Below are 13,142 nucleotides of genomic sequence, written 5' to 3'. Positions count from 1 at the left end.
ACACAGCCACTTGGTTATAGGGCTGCCTCAATTCCTTAACAACTTTTACTTCCTCTGAGACCTTCTCAAAGCTACCCACACTGGATCTTTTAAAAGGAAAGTCAGTGGATCCATTCACAACAGACAATTTCTGGCTGCTAGGAACTGAAACTTCCTTGATTAAATCACTCTCACACCCTTCAGTTGCAGGGAACTGCTTGCACCGAGTACCATGAGGATTCCTTTCTCCAGGAGCTTTTCTAAGCAGCAAATCACCCCTCACAGAAATTCTGCCCTTACCCTCTTCACCTAGGGCTTGCTCTAAAGGCACACTTTCCTGAGCAACAACAGACTCTGTCTGGGTTTTACTTGCATTCAGGATCACCTTTGGCTCATCAGGCAGATCTCTACACAATCCCCTTTCAGGCAAACCCATAGACTTCCTAGATAAAAGGTTAGAAATACTTCCCTTCTCTTTGCCACACACTAGCTTAGGAATTTTTTCCTTTTTGCTACAAGTTGTTAAACTGTCCGTAGGTACCACAACCAAATTACCTTTCCGCTCTCCTTGTGCCCTGGCTAGGGTATCACCCTGATCAGACAGAGTTGTTACACCCTTCTCCAACCACACATGAGCAACAGGCAAAATACAAGCACCAGAATTTTCTGGTCTCTGGGATTTTGCTAAGACACTAACTGGATGCAACCTAGTTACGGTGCCATTCTCCCCAGCAGATGCAAACTTAGGACCATTCCCTTCCTGGGCTTTAGTTGAATCCAGAACCAACTCTGAGACAGCTAAATTACTCTCAACCATCACAGGCCGAAAGGCACCTTCTGTCTGCTCCACAGACAAAAAAGAGTTGGAGACGCATTTTCCTTTACTAGACATACAGTTTGGGATTTCATTTCCCTTGTCCCAGCACACCGGGCTGTTCACAGACAACTGCTTGGAGACTGGGGTAGCTTCCTCCATAGGCAAGTCAATACCCCTGACAGACACAGGCACATTTCCTTCACTGTCGCTATTCTTCGCACAGGAAACAGATAAGGTATAGGGGCACTCATCTTCCACTCTCCTTGCCTCCCCAGACTGCTGACTAGATAAAGCCATCAGCTCACAAGACTGCCTAGGCTCATCCAAAATCTCCTTGTTCTCCTCTCCCTTCGCTTGATCTAATTCCAGATTTACTTCTGAGACATTAGATAGACATTCAGAAACTTCATTCACAGCCAAACTGCTACTTTCCAAGGACAAACTTTTGGAGAAACCCTCCATAGGCACAACCTTAGGATCAATCCTCTCTTGTGCCTGGTTTGTATTAACTTGACTGACCATAGCTTTAATATCATTTCCAATCATAATATCCTTAGGGATTATGTCTTTTACTCCCACAACCATGGTGCCCTCCAAACCTTTCCATTTCAGGTGGATTTTAGCCAAAGGCACCCTGACAAAATACTTAGATAAGGCTACAACAGTTACATCTTCACCTGGCAAATAATCTTCCTTCCTGACAAGACTTGCTTTAACCAGAGTAATATCTGCTGCGGTGTCCCTCCATGCCATACACCTTACTCCATTCACTTCTGCACTGCTAATAAACTCTGCGTTATTTCTCCCATATTTAGCTTTAATGTGAGTTTTAAGGTCAAATTCTTCCGAGACCACAGAAACAGCATTTGCACACAGGGCACCAATGCTGGGCTCTGTGTGGCTTGCCTGTGAGTTTACAACAACAGGGTTAGCATTTGCCGTGGCATTTGGGGTTGCTGGTTTTGGGCTGCCCTTCAGTGTCGGGCAGTCTGGTCTCATGTGGCCCAGGATACCACAGTGATAACATGTAACCTGTTCCGTCCTGGGATGTGAGTTCCTACCCTCCAGGCCCCCTTGAATTCCTTTAGAAGAGTCAGGTTTATTTTTAAATCCTTCCCTCCTCTTGAACTGGGGAGAATGGTAATTACTTTTCCCCGGGGTTTTACACCCTTCTCGAGCCCTGTTTTGGGTATGGGCATCCACAATCTCTGCTGCCCGTAGGACTGACTCAGGGTCCCTGTCACACACAGCTGCTCTCACATTGTCAGGCACAATGTCTAAGAACTGTTCCAAAGTTATTAAATCCAGCAGTTTTTCAAAACTCCCATGCGCCTTGGCTCCCACAACCCACTTTTTAACAAAACCCATCAGCTTATGAGCACATTCTACAAAAGTACAATCCTTAGACATTTTAAACACTCTAAACTTAACTCTGTAAGATTCAGGAGTAACCTTGAACCGCCTTAACACAGAATCCTTAAACAGCTCATAATCTAAGGCTTCTTGTTCCCCCAAGTCATTGAATACCTCCCTGGCCTTTCCAGTCAGTCTGGTCAGCAGGACAGGCATTCGCTGACCCTCAGGGATCTGGTACAGATTGCAGAGGCGTTCAAAGGTAGACAAAAACTCCTCTATATCCTCAGTATCGTTGTAAATGGGACACATCCTTTCCCAGTTTTTCTCATGGCGGGGGGGAAGTGGAGCACCAGGTGGGGATGACTTTCTCCGCTCTTCCAGTACTTGGAGCTGAAGTCTGGCCGTCTCCTGTTCCATCCTGTGAGTCTCCTGCTCAGCAGCGAGCAGCTCTAGACGTCCCTTACGAGCTCTCTCTTCTCTCTCATCAGCCTCCTTCTTTCTTTGATCGGCTTCTTTCTCTAATTCTGCTATTTTTTGCTTCTCCAGCAATCGAAGCTCTGCTAGCTTCTGTTCATGCTCAAATTGCAGTTGACTTGTCACCCTTTGCATCCTAATTTTTTCTGCATCTTCTGCAGCCTCAGGTAAGGGCTGTGCTCTTGCCCCCTGATCACTGGCTATTAACAGATTTCTCAGTTCTTCCTTTGTAGCTTTCTTTCTAAAGCTTATCCTCTTTTCTGAACACAAATTTTCCAGGGCTTTTTTGCCAAGTCCCTCATATGCTCTTTGCTCAGCCATTGCAGCAGCTCTTTAACCAACAAAATTCTCAATCCCAAAATTCAAATTTGGATAGCGTGGGGTTCTGACCCAAAGCTTAATTGACCTGGTTCTGTGGATCCTGCCGACTACGCCACTGCGACAATGCGGTTCTGGTGGAACCCAACTGAGAGTGCCAACTCAGGACAAATTGCTCAAATAGGGCAGTTACAGCCCAAGGCTGGGGTTCTTTCCACCTCTAAGGCAAACCAAACCAGCCAGACTAGGAGGACTTCGGTCTCACCCCACTGGCTAACCGCAGGTCTCACAAGCAATCTCCTTAGACACTCCAGTTTCCCAGTACTCCCACCAGTGCCACTCGTTATGGGGACAAATGGTTATGAAAACCAATACCCCTGTAAAAGAAAAAAGGTTCTCCTGATCCCAAAGGACCAAGCCCCAGACCCAGGTCAATATACAAATCAGGTATTACCCACAAATCACGCTGCTGCCAATCCTTTAGAATCTAAAATCTAAAGGTTTATTCATAAAAGGAAAAAAATAGAGATGAGAGTTAGGATTGGTTAAATGGAATCAATTACATACAGTAATGGCAAAGTTCTTGGTTCAGGCTTGCAGCAGCGATGGAATAAACTGCCGGTTCAAATCAAGTCTCTGGAATACATCCCCCGCTGGGATGGGTCCTCAGTCCTTTGTTCAAAGCTTCAGCTTGTAGCAAAGTTCCTCCAGAGGTATGAAGCAGGATTGAAGACAAGATGGAGATGAGGCATCAGCCTTATATAGTCTTTTCCAGGTGTAAGAACACCTCTTTGCTCTTACTGTGGAAAATTACAGCAAAATGGAGTCTGGAGTCACATGGGCCAGTCCCTGCATACTTTGCTGAGTTACAAGGCTTATCTGCCTTCTCTCAATGGGTCCATTGTATAGCTGATGGTCCTTAATGGGCCATCAAGCAGGCTAGGCAGAGATAATCTCAGCTTGTCTGGGATGTCACCCAGAAGCATAACATAAGTTTTCCATACAGACAGTATAGAGCCAATATTCGCCATACAGACAGTATAGAGCCAATATTCATAACTTCAACTACAAAACTGATACACACATATAGACAGCATAATCATAACCAGTAAACCATAACCTTGTCTTAGACACCCCATTTGACCCCCTTTATACAAGATTTGGGTGCCACTACAGGACCTTGGTTGCAACAATGATCTATACGGTCCCAGTTTATGTCAATAACGTCACACCATCGTCCCGGAAAAGCATAATGCATGGACTGAGGATAACCCAGTGGGCTAAACACTGTTATGTGGCTACTGAGGAATGTAGTATTATGATTGAGCCTTAGAGGCACTCCCAAATTATTAATATATATGAATTATATGGATATGGCATATATATTTGTAGTGTGTATGGGCATATATGTATAGTATGTATGTGTACATATGACACCACCTTATATCTAAGCATAACCATGTTTTTCCAGTCCGGTGTTGTACTCTGGCCCTTTTACTTTGGTGACACAGATAGAAACACACTCCTATTAGGGCAATTCCAGTTATCACCTGTCTCATCAGTAGTAGTAGGCTGAGTGTTTTGAAATACTGGATAGGGATTGTGATGGTGTGTCCCACAGTGCTATGTATATGAGAAGTAAAACAGAAATTTGGAGTAGTGACACTACCACTGAGGCCTTTATATATAAATATATTGTAATTAGTTACTACCCAGTACTGTCCATTCATGTTATAGGTTACCCTTACTGCTAGTTGTCACCCTCTGGTTAGCTTCACTGGGCAGGAAATAGAAGTGGCTAGCGTCTCTGTTCCACTGGATGCGTGGCTCTGCGATACACCAGTAGTTGACATAGATCCAGTTGTTCCTTATGGATGCTGTTTTCCAGATAACCTACTGAATGGACAGTAACCAATTTATCAAATAGTGCTGTGTCAGGATGTAGTATTGGTACCCAGACACTGAACAAGATTGTTTTGAATAACATGTGCCTCAGTTAGGATGCAGTGTCACTGACCCAAATTATGACTGGTACTAACAGGCAATTTGTTTACCCAATTTGTAGTTACTATGTAACTTTTTGTTTGTTTACTACTTTGTTTTTTCTTTGCCTTCATGTTGTTTGCTGCCATTTGTTTGTTAATTTTTACCTGTGTGTTGGTTAAACAGTTTAGCAAGGTTATGCATATTGTAAATGTTGTACAGCAATAATACAATACAGCAATAAGACAACAGTACAGCAATAATACAGTTGTTTTTACATAGTAACCAAGTTGAAATTAAATGATGGCTTAAGTGTTGTCAGATGCTACCGGTGTGGTGCTTCTGCTTTCTCCTGTTGATATCACTCGGCTGCGTGCGTGTGTTCCCTCTGTGTGCTGCCCCAGCTCTGCGCAGATAGCTGACACAGCAGACCCGACGAGAACCCCCAATAACCACAGAGTCTAGTAAGATGCAAAGTCACTTCGACTAGGTTTATTGCGATCTCGGACACAATGGCAGTTCCCCGTAGATTACTTAGTCTACCGGGCATACTACGAGAAAGTGCCTCTTGGCAAGGACCTGGCTCAGTGGTGGGACTTTCCACTGCCCCCGTGGCCGGACAAAGACACCACCCCAGGGATACATTTTTATACACGGGTTTAAACAAGTTACACATCACTCCTGACGTATTAAAGTGCAACCCCTCTACGTAGCAAGGTACAACCCCTCTACGTAGTAAGGTGCCGCCTCTCACCTTGTACATGTTGGTTCGATCAAAACAACTCTATCCATCATTTTACCCTTTTGCCCCTGTCATTGGGATGGGTTGGCCTGTTCCAAGTTATCTGTGGAATGTTCCGGTATGGTTTGTCTTGGTACCATGTTTATACTTTAACTTTGCTAGATGAATATATATTTATGCAGCATCAGCCCTTTCCTTGCCAGCTTCTGTGAGCAGGGCCTGCCTCTGGCTCACAGCTTAACTTTGCTTTATGTTAGCAAAGTCTTGACCATTACTTTAGTTCAGGCCTTAGGCCTCATACCAGGCCTCTGATACCAAGGTTTATATCTCAGGGCCTCCTCTTACTACATTCCCCCACTTTTTGTCTTTTTACGGGGAGGATGTTTACCCATCGTCCTGGAAAAGCATAGTGCATGGACTGAGGATAACCCAGGGGGCTAAACACTGTTATGCGGTTACCTTCTTTTACCATCCATACACTTATGCCCTATCCGTCTGTTTAGTCGGCACATTCCCTCGTACGACTGGTAGACAGATTTTATTATCCAATTATTTTTTAGTCCCTTATGGTGGGCCTGGGAATGTTAGGCCTGGGACCATGACTGAGGAATGTAGTATTATGATTGAGCCTTAGAGGCACACCCAAATAATTAATGTATATGAACTATATGGATATGACATATATATTTGTAGTGTGTATGGGCATATATGTATAGTATGTATGTGTACATATGACACCACCTTATATCCAAGCATAACCATGTTTTTTTTAGTTTGGTGTTGAACTCTGGTCCTTTTACTTTGGTGACACAGATAGAAACACACTCCTATTAGGGCAATTCCAGTTATCACCTGTATCACCCAGTGCAAGCTGGTCGCCATATTGGAAGAGAAGGTTCGAGGGCTGGAGAAACGAGTATCGACTCTGAGTTGCATAAGGGAAAATGAAGATTTCCTGGACAGACGTCAGGAGATGCTTCTACGGCCGCAATGTTCTGAAGATTCAGAGCAGGCGCAGCAGGGACAGAAGGATTGTGAGGAGGTTTGGCAGCATGTGACCTCCAGAAGGAGAAAGAGGAGCGTCCATGTACCAGCAATGGAAATACAGGTGAGCAATCGTTTCCATGTTCTCTCTACAGGTGCTAATGCGGAGAGTGGACTAGATGACCCATCTGAGGGAAGGGAGCAGAAGGAGACTCCACCGATTGGAAGGCAAAAGATGCACTGTCCTAAGGATGGGGGTTCCACGACCACCACTCCCAAGAGGAGGAGGAGGGTGGTGGTGGTCGGGGACTCCCTCCTCAGGGGGACTGAGTCATCTATCTGCCGCCCCGACCGGGAAAACCGAGAGGTCTGCTGCTTGCCAGGAGCTAGGATACACGATGTGACTGAGAGACTGCCGAGACTCATCAAGCCCTCGGATCGCTACCCCTTCCTGCTTCTCCACGTGGGCACCAATGATACTGCCAAGAATGACCTTGAGCGGATCACTGCAGACTACGTGGCTCTTGGAAGAAGAATAAAGGAGTTTGAGGCGCAAGTGGTGTTCTCGTCCATCCTCCCTGTGCAAGGAAAAGGCCGGGGTAGAGACCGTCGAATCGTGGAAGTCAACGAATGGCTACGCAGGTGGTGTCGGAGAGAAGGCTTTGGATTCTTCGACCATGGGATAGTGTTCCAAGAAGAAGGAGTGCTAGGCAGAGACGGGCTCCACCTAACGAAGAGAGGGAAGAGCATCTTCGCCAGCAGGCTGGCTAACCTAGTGAGGAGGGCTTTAAACTAGGTTCACCGGGGGAAGGAGACCAAAGCCCTGAGGTAAGTGGAGAAATGGGATCCTGGGAGGAAGCACGAGCAGGAGAGCGCAAGAGGGGAGGACTCCTGTCTCATGCTGAGAAAGAGGGACGATCGATGAGTTATCTTAAGTGCCTATACACAAATGCAAGAAGCCTGGGAAACAAGCAGGGAGAACTGGAAGTCCTGGCACAGTCAGGGAACTATGATGTGATTGGAATAACAGAGACTTGGTGGGATAACTCACATGACTGCAGTACTGTCATGGATGGATATAAACTGTTCAGGAAGGACAGGCAGGGCAGAAAAGGTGGGGGAGTTGCGTTGTATGTAAGAGAGGAGTATGACTGCTCAGAGCTCCGGTATGAAACTGCAGAAAACCCTGAGAGTCTCTGGATAAAGTTGAGAAGTGTGAGCAACAAGGGTGATGTCGTGGTTGGAGTCTGCTATAGACCACCAGACCAGGGGGATGAGGTGGACGAGGCTTTCTTCTGGCAACTAGCAGAAGTTGCTAGATCGCAGGCCCTGGTTCTCATGGGAGACTTTAATCACCCTGATATCTGCTGGGAGAGCAATACAGCGGTGCACAGGCAATCCAGGAAATTTTTGGATAGTGTAGGGGACAATTTCCTGGTGCAAGTGCTGGAGGAACCAAGTAGGGGCAGAGCTTTTCTTGACCTGCTACTCACAAACAGAGAAGAATTAGTAGGGGAAGCAAAAGTGGATGGGAATCTGGGAGGCAGTGACCATGAGATGGTCGAGTTCAGGATCCTGACACAAGGAAGAAAGGAGAGCAGCAGAATACGGACCCTGGACTTCAGAAAAGCAGACTTTGACTCCCTCAGGGAACAGATGGGCAGGATCCCCTGGGAGAATAACATGAAGGGCAAAGGGGTCCAGGAGAGCTGGCTGTATTTTAAAGAATCCTTATTGAGGTTGCAGGAACAAACCATCCCGATGTGTAGAAAGAATAGTAAATATGGCAGGCGACCAGCTTGGCTAAACAGCGAAATCCTTGCTGATCTTAAACGCAAAAAAGAAGCTTACAAGAAGTGGAAGAGTGGACAAATGACCAGGGAGGAGTATAAAAATATTGCTCAGGCGTGCAGGAGTGAAATCAGGAAGGCCAAATCACACTTGGAGTTGCAGTTAGCAAGAGATGTTAAGAGTAACAAGAAGGGTTTCTTCAGGTATGTTAGCAACAAGAAGAAAATCAAGGAAAGTGTGGGCCCCTTACTGAATGAGGGAGGCAACCTAGTGGCCGAGGATGTGGAAAAAGCTAATGTACTCAATGATTTTTTTGCCTCTGTCTTCACGAACAAGGTCAGCTCCCAGACTGCTGCACTGGGCAGTACAGCATGGGGAGAAGGTGACCAACCCTCTGTGGAGAAAGAAGTGGTTCGGGACTATTTAGAAAAACTGGACGTGCACAAGTCCATGGGGCCGGATGCGCTGCATCCGAGGGTGCTAAAGGAGTTGGCGGGTGAGATTGCAGAGCCATTAGCCATTATTTTTGAAAACTCATGGCGATCGGGGGAGGTCCCAGATGACTGGAAAAAGGCTAATGTAGTGCCCATCTTTAAAAAAGGGAAGAAGGAGGATCCGGGGAACTACAGGCCAGTCAGCCTCACCTCAGTCCCTGGAAAAATCATGGAGCAGGTCCTCAAGGAATCAATTATGAAACATTTAGAGGAGAGGAAAGTGATCAGGAACAGTCAGCATGGATTCACCAAGGGGAAGTCGTGCCTGACTAACCTAATTGCCTTCTATGATGAGATAACTGGCTCTGTGGATGAGGGGAAAGCAGTGGATGTGTTATTCCTTGACTTTAGCAAAGCTTTTGATACGGTCTCCCACAGTATTCTTGCCGCCAAGTTAAAGAAGTATGGGCTGGATGAATGGACTGTAAGGTGGATAGAAAGCTGGCTAGATCGTCGGGCTCAACGGGTAGTGCTCAATGGCTCCATGTCTAGTTGGCAGCTGGTTTCAAGCGGAGTGCCCCAAGGGTCGGTCCTGGGGCCGGTTTTGTTTAATATCTTTATTAATGATCTGGAGGATGGTGTGGACTGCACTCTCAGCAAGTTTGCAGATCATAGAATCATAGAATCATAGAATATCAGAGTTGGAAGGGACCTCAAGAGGTCATCTAGTCCAACCCCCTGCTCAAAGCAGGACCAATTCCCAGCTAAATCATCCCAGCCAGGGCTTTGTCAAGCCGGGCCTTAAAAACCTCCAAGGAAGGAGACTCCACCACCTCCCTAGGTAACGCATTCCAGTGTTTCACCACCCTCCTAGTGAAATAGTTTTTCCTGATATCCAACCTGGACCTCCCCCACTGCAACTTGAGACCATTGCTCCTTGTTCTGTCAATGACAGAAACAGATGACACTAAACTAGGAGGCGTGGTAGATACACTAGAGGGTAGGGATCGGATACAGAGGGACCTAGACAAATTAGAAGATTGGGCCGAAAAAAACCTGATGAGGTTCAACAAGGACAAGTGCAGAGTCCTGCACTTAGGACGGAAGAATCCCATGAACTGCTACAGACTAGGGACCGAATGGCTAGGTAGCAGTTCTGCAGAAAAGGACCTAGGGGTCACAGTGGACGAGAAGCTGGATATGAGTCAACAGTGTGCTCTTGTTGCCAAGAAGGCTAACGGCATTTTGAGCTGTATAAGTAGGGGCATTGCCAGCAGATCGAGGGACGTGATCGTTCCCCTTTATTCGACATTGGTGAGGCCTCATCTGGAATACTGTGTCCAGTTTTGGGCCCCACACTACAAGAAGGATGTGGAAAAATTGGAAAGAGTCCAGCGGAGGGCAACAAAAATGATTAGGGGTCTGGAGCACATGACTTATGAGGAGAGGCTGAGGGAACTGGGATTGTTTAGTCTCCAGAAGAGAAGAATGAGGGGGGATTTGATAGCAGCCTTCAACTACCTGAAGGGGGGTTCCAAAGAGGATGGAGCTCGGCTGTTCTCAGTGGTGGCAGATGACAGAACAAGGAGCAATGGTCTCAAGTTGCAGTGGGGGAGGTCTAGGTTGGATATCAGGAAAAACTATTTCACTAGGAGGGTGGTGAAACACTGGAATGGGTTCCCTAGGGAGGTGGTGGAGTCTCCTTCCTTGGAGGTTTTTAAGGCCCGGCTTGACAAAGACCTGGCTGGGGTGATTTAGTTGGGAATTGGTCCTGCTTTGAGCAGGGGGTTGGACTAGATGACCTCTTGAGGTCCCTTCCAACCCTGATATTCTATGATTCTATGATTCATCAGTAGTAGTAGGCTGAGTGTTTTGAAATACTGGATAGGGATTGTGATGGTGTGTCCCACAGTGCTATGTATATGAGAAGTAAAACAGAAATTTGGAGTAGTGACACTACTACTGAGGCCTTTATATATAAATATATTGTAATTAGTTACTACCCAGTACTGTCCATTCATGTTATAGGTTACCCTTACTGCTAGTTGTCACCCTCTGGTTAGCTTCACTGGGCAGGAAATAGAAGTGGCTAGCTCCTTTGTTCTATTGGTTGCATGGCTCGGCGAAACACCAGTAGTTGACATAGATCCAGTTGTTTCTTATGGATGCTGTCTTCCAGATAACCTACTGAATGGACAGTAACCAATTTATCAAATAGTGCTGTGTCAGGATGTAGTATTGGTACCCAGACACTGAACAAGATTGTTTTGAATAACATGTGCCTCAGTTAGGATGCAGTGTCACTGACCCAAATTATGACTGGTACTAACAGGCAATGTGTTTACCCAATTTGTAGTTACTATGTAACTTTTTGTTTGTTTACTACTTTGTTTTTTCCTTGCCTTCACGTTGTTTGCTGCCATTTGTTAATTTTTACCTGTGTGTTGGTTAAACAGTTTAGCAAGGTTATGCACATTGTAAGTGTAGTACAGCAATAATACAATACAGCAATAAGACAACAGTACAGCAATAATACAGTTGTTTTTACATAGTAACCAAGCTGAAATTAAATATGGCTTATTCTGGTCCAGCTAGTGGTTTTTAGCTGATTGTTAACTTAATTGTTCATATATGGTAGATCGAGGTGTATTTGACCAGTCTCTTATTTATAAAGCACTTCATTTTTCTGTTCTTGATGCTTGGGGGTTTCTTCACTGTATACTGATATCATCCGGTGTCTTCAGGGTGTGATATTTTTTGGTGTCTTTGGTCTGTGGGATGCAACTTAAAGAGCTAGTTAGTTAACATAATAAAGGGTTTTTGTTTGTTTTGTTTTCAGTAACCCAAACTTAATACACAGTTTAAATTGGGTTGTTTACAATGTAATAAGAACAATGTAATAGGGACCGAGCCTTTTATAACACAAGCTATACTTTTGCTTGTTGTATAGACATTCTTTTTCATTTGAAGTGCATTACTAATATTTTTAGACGAAATGTAATGCTTAACGGCTAAAATAAATGCTCACAATCTTCCATGAGAAGGTGTATTGCTTTCCCTTGCTGAACAATTTGTTTCAGCAAAGGAGTTAACAGAATTTTACCAAGCTTTTTAGAGTTAATTTGCTCGTGATACCAATTTCACTCTTATTAACTGTTTAGAAGCACAACTTTAACAACCACTGCTTCCCATTAACATAACATAACGAAAGAAAAGCATAAAAATTAAACCAACTATAAAATTAAACCAAAATAAATTTTAAACACAGTACTTTGAGGGTATTTGAGGGTATATTTTCATGATGCTTTGTTATGTTTGGGAGCCAAAGGTGGAAACCTGTTGAAAACATGGAAACCTGTTGAAATTGTTTGGTTAGCTTTATGCATAAATTGTTATTTTAAACCATTTTGGTTATGACATTCTTATAACTATATTTAAAAGTGCAAACAAGTTTATAAAAAGCCCAAAAAAGAAATTAACATTTTGTTAATATTATCTTTACCTTAATGTTGAAGGTTTGCCCTTACATTTTTTCTTTGAACAACAAATAAAAAAAAAATCTTAAAAATCACAACAAACCTGTGATTGATCAGAGAATATTTTTTGTTTGCAATTGCATTATTTGTTGAGGCAGAAATATATGGAAATATATGTACATATATTTGTAACTGAAACCTTTTTGAACCTTGCACAAAAAATTGGTGCTAATAATACTATGATTATACCCCAACCATGATCTTAAAATAGTGTGGTACCACATATACATAATTTTTTTAAAAGGGTATAAAATTGACTTTTGTTGGAACAAAATAAAAATAATAAAAAATAGTCACGTCACCCACACAACATACAACACAAGACAACACACATGACATACAGGACAAACTTACAATTAACAACAAATGGCACCAGAATTCTATTCATAACTATACAAAGTAAGGAAACAAAAATAAAAAATAAAAAGGGTTATATCTGAATAAACAAATTATTCCTTTATTTAAAACTTGTTACATAAATTGTTAAAAATATATTAATGTTTGCCAAATATATTGTATTAATTTGGTAATGTGGAATTTTGCATTACTTTATATTTTACATTATTTTAAAACTCTGCTATATGGAAATAAGAAATGCCCATGTTTCAAATATTAGTGAGTGGTTAGGATTAGAAGCAGAGTGTGCATTTCTGTTGCTTGGCAACCATATCTTCAAGAAAGTTAGGAATAATTCCAGCTGTTGCATTCCTGAATGGTTAAAATACTTA

This window comes from Chrysemys picta, chromosome 5 (genome assembly GCF_011386835.1).
Source record: "Chrysemys picta bellii isolate R12L10 chromosome 5, ASM1138683v2, whole genome shotgun sequence".
Taxonomy (NCBI): domain Eukaryota; kingdom Metazoa; phylum Chordata; order Testudines; family Emydidae; genus Chrysemys; species Chrysemys picta.
Note: the sequence above shows the minus strand (reverse complement) of the source record.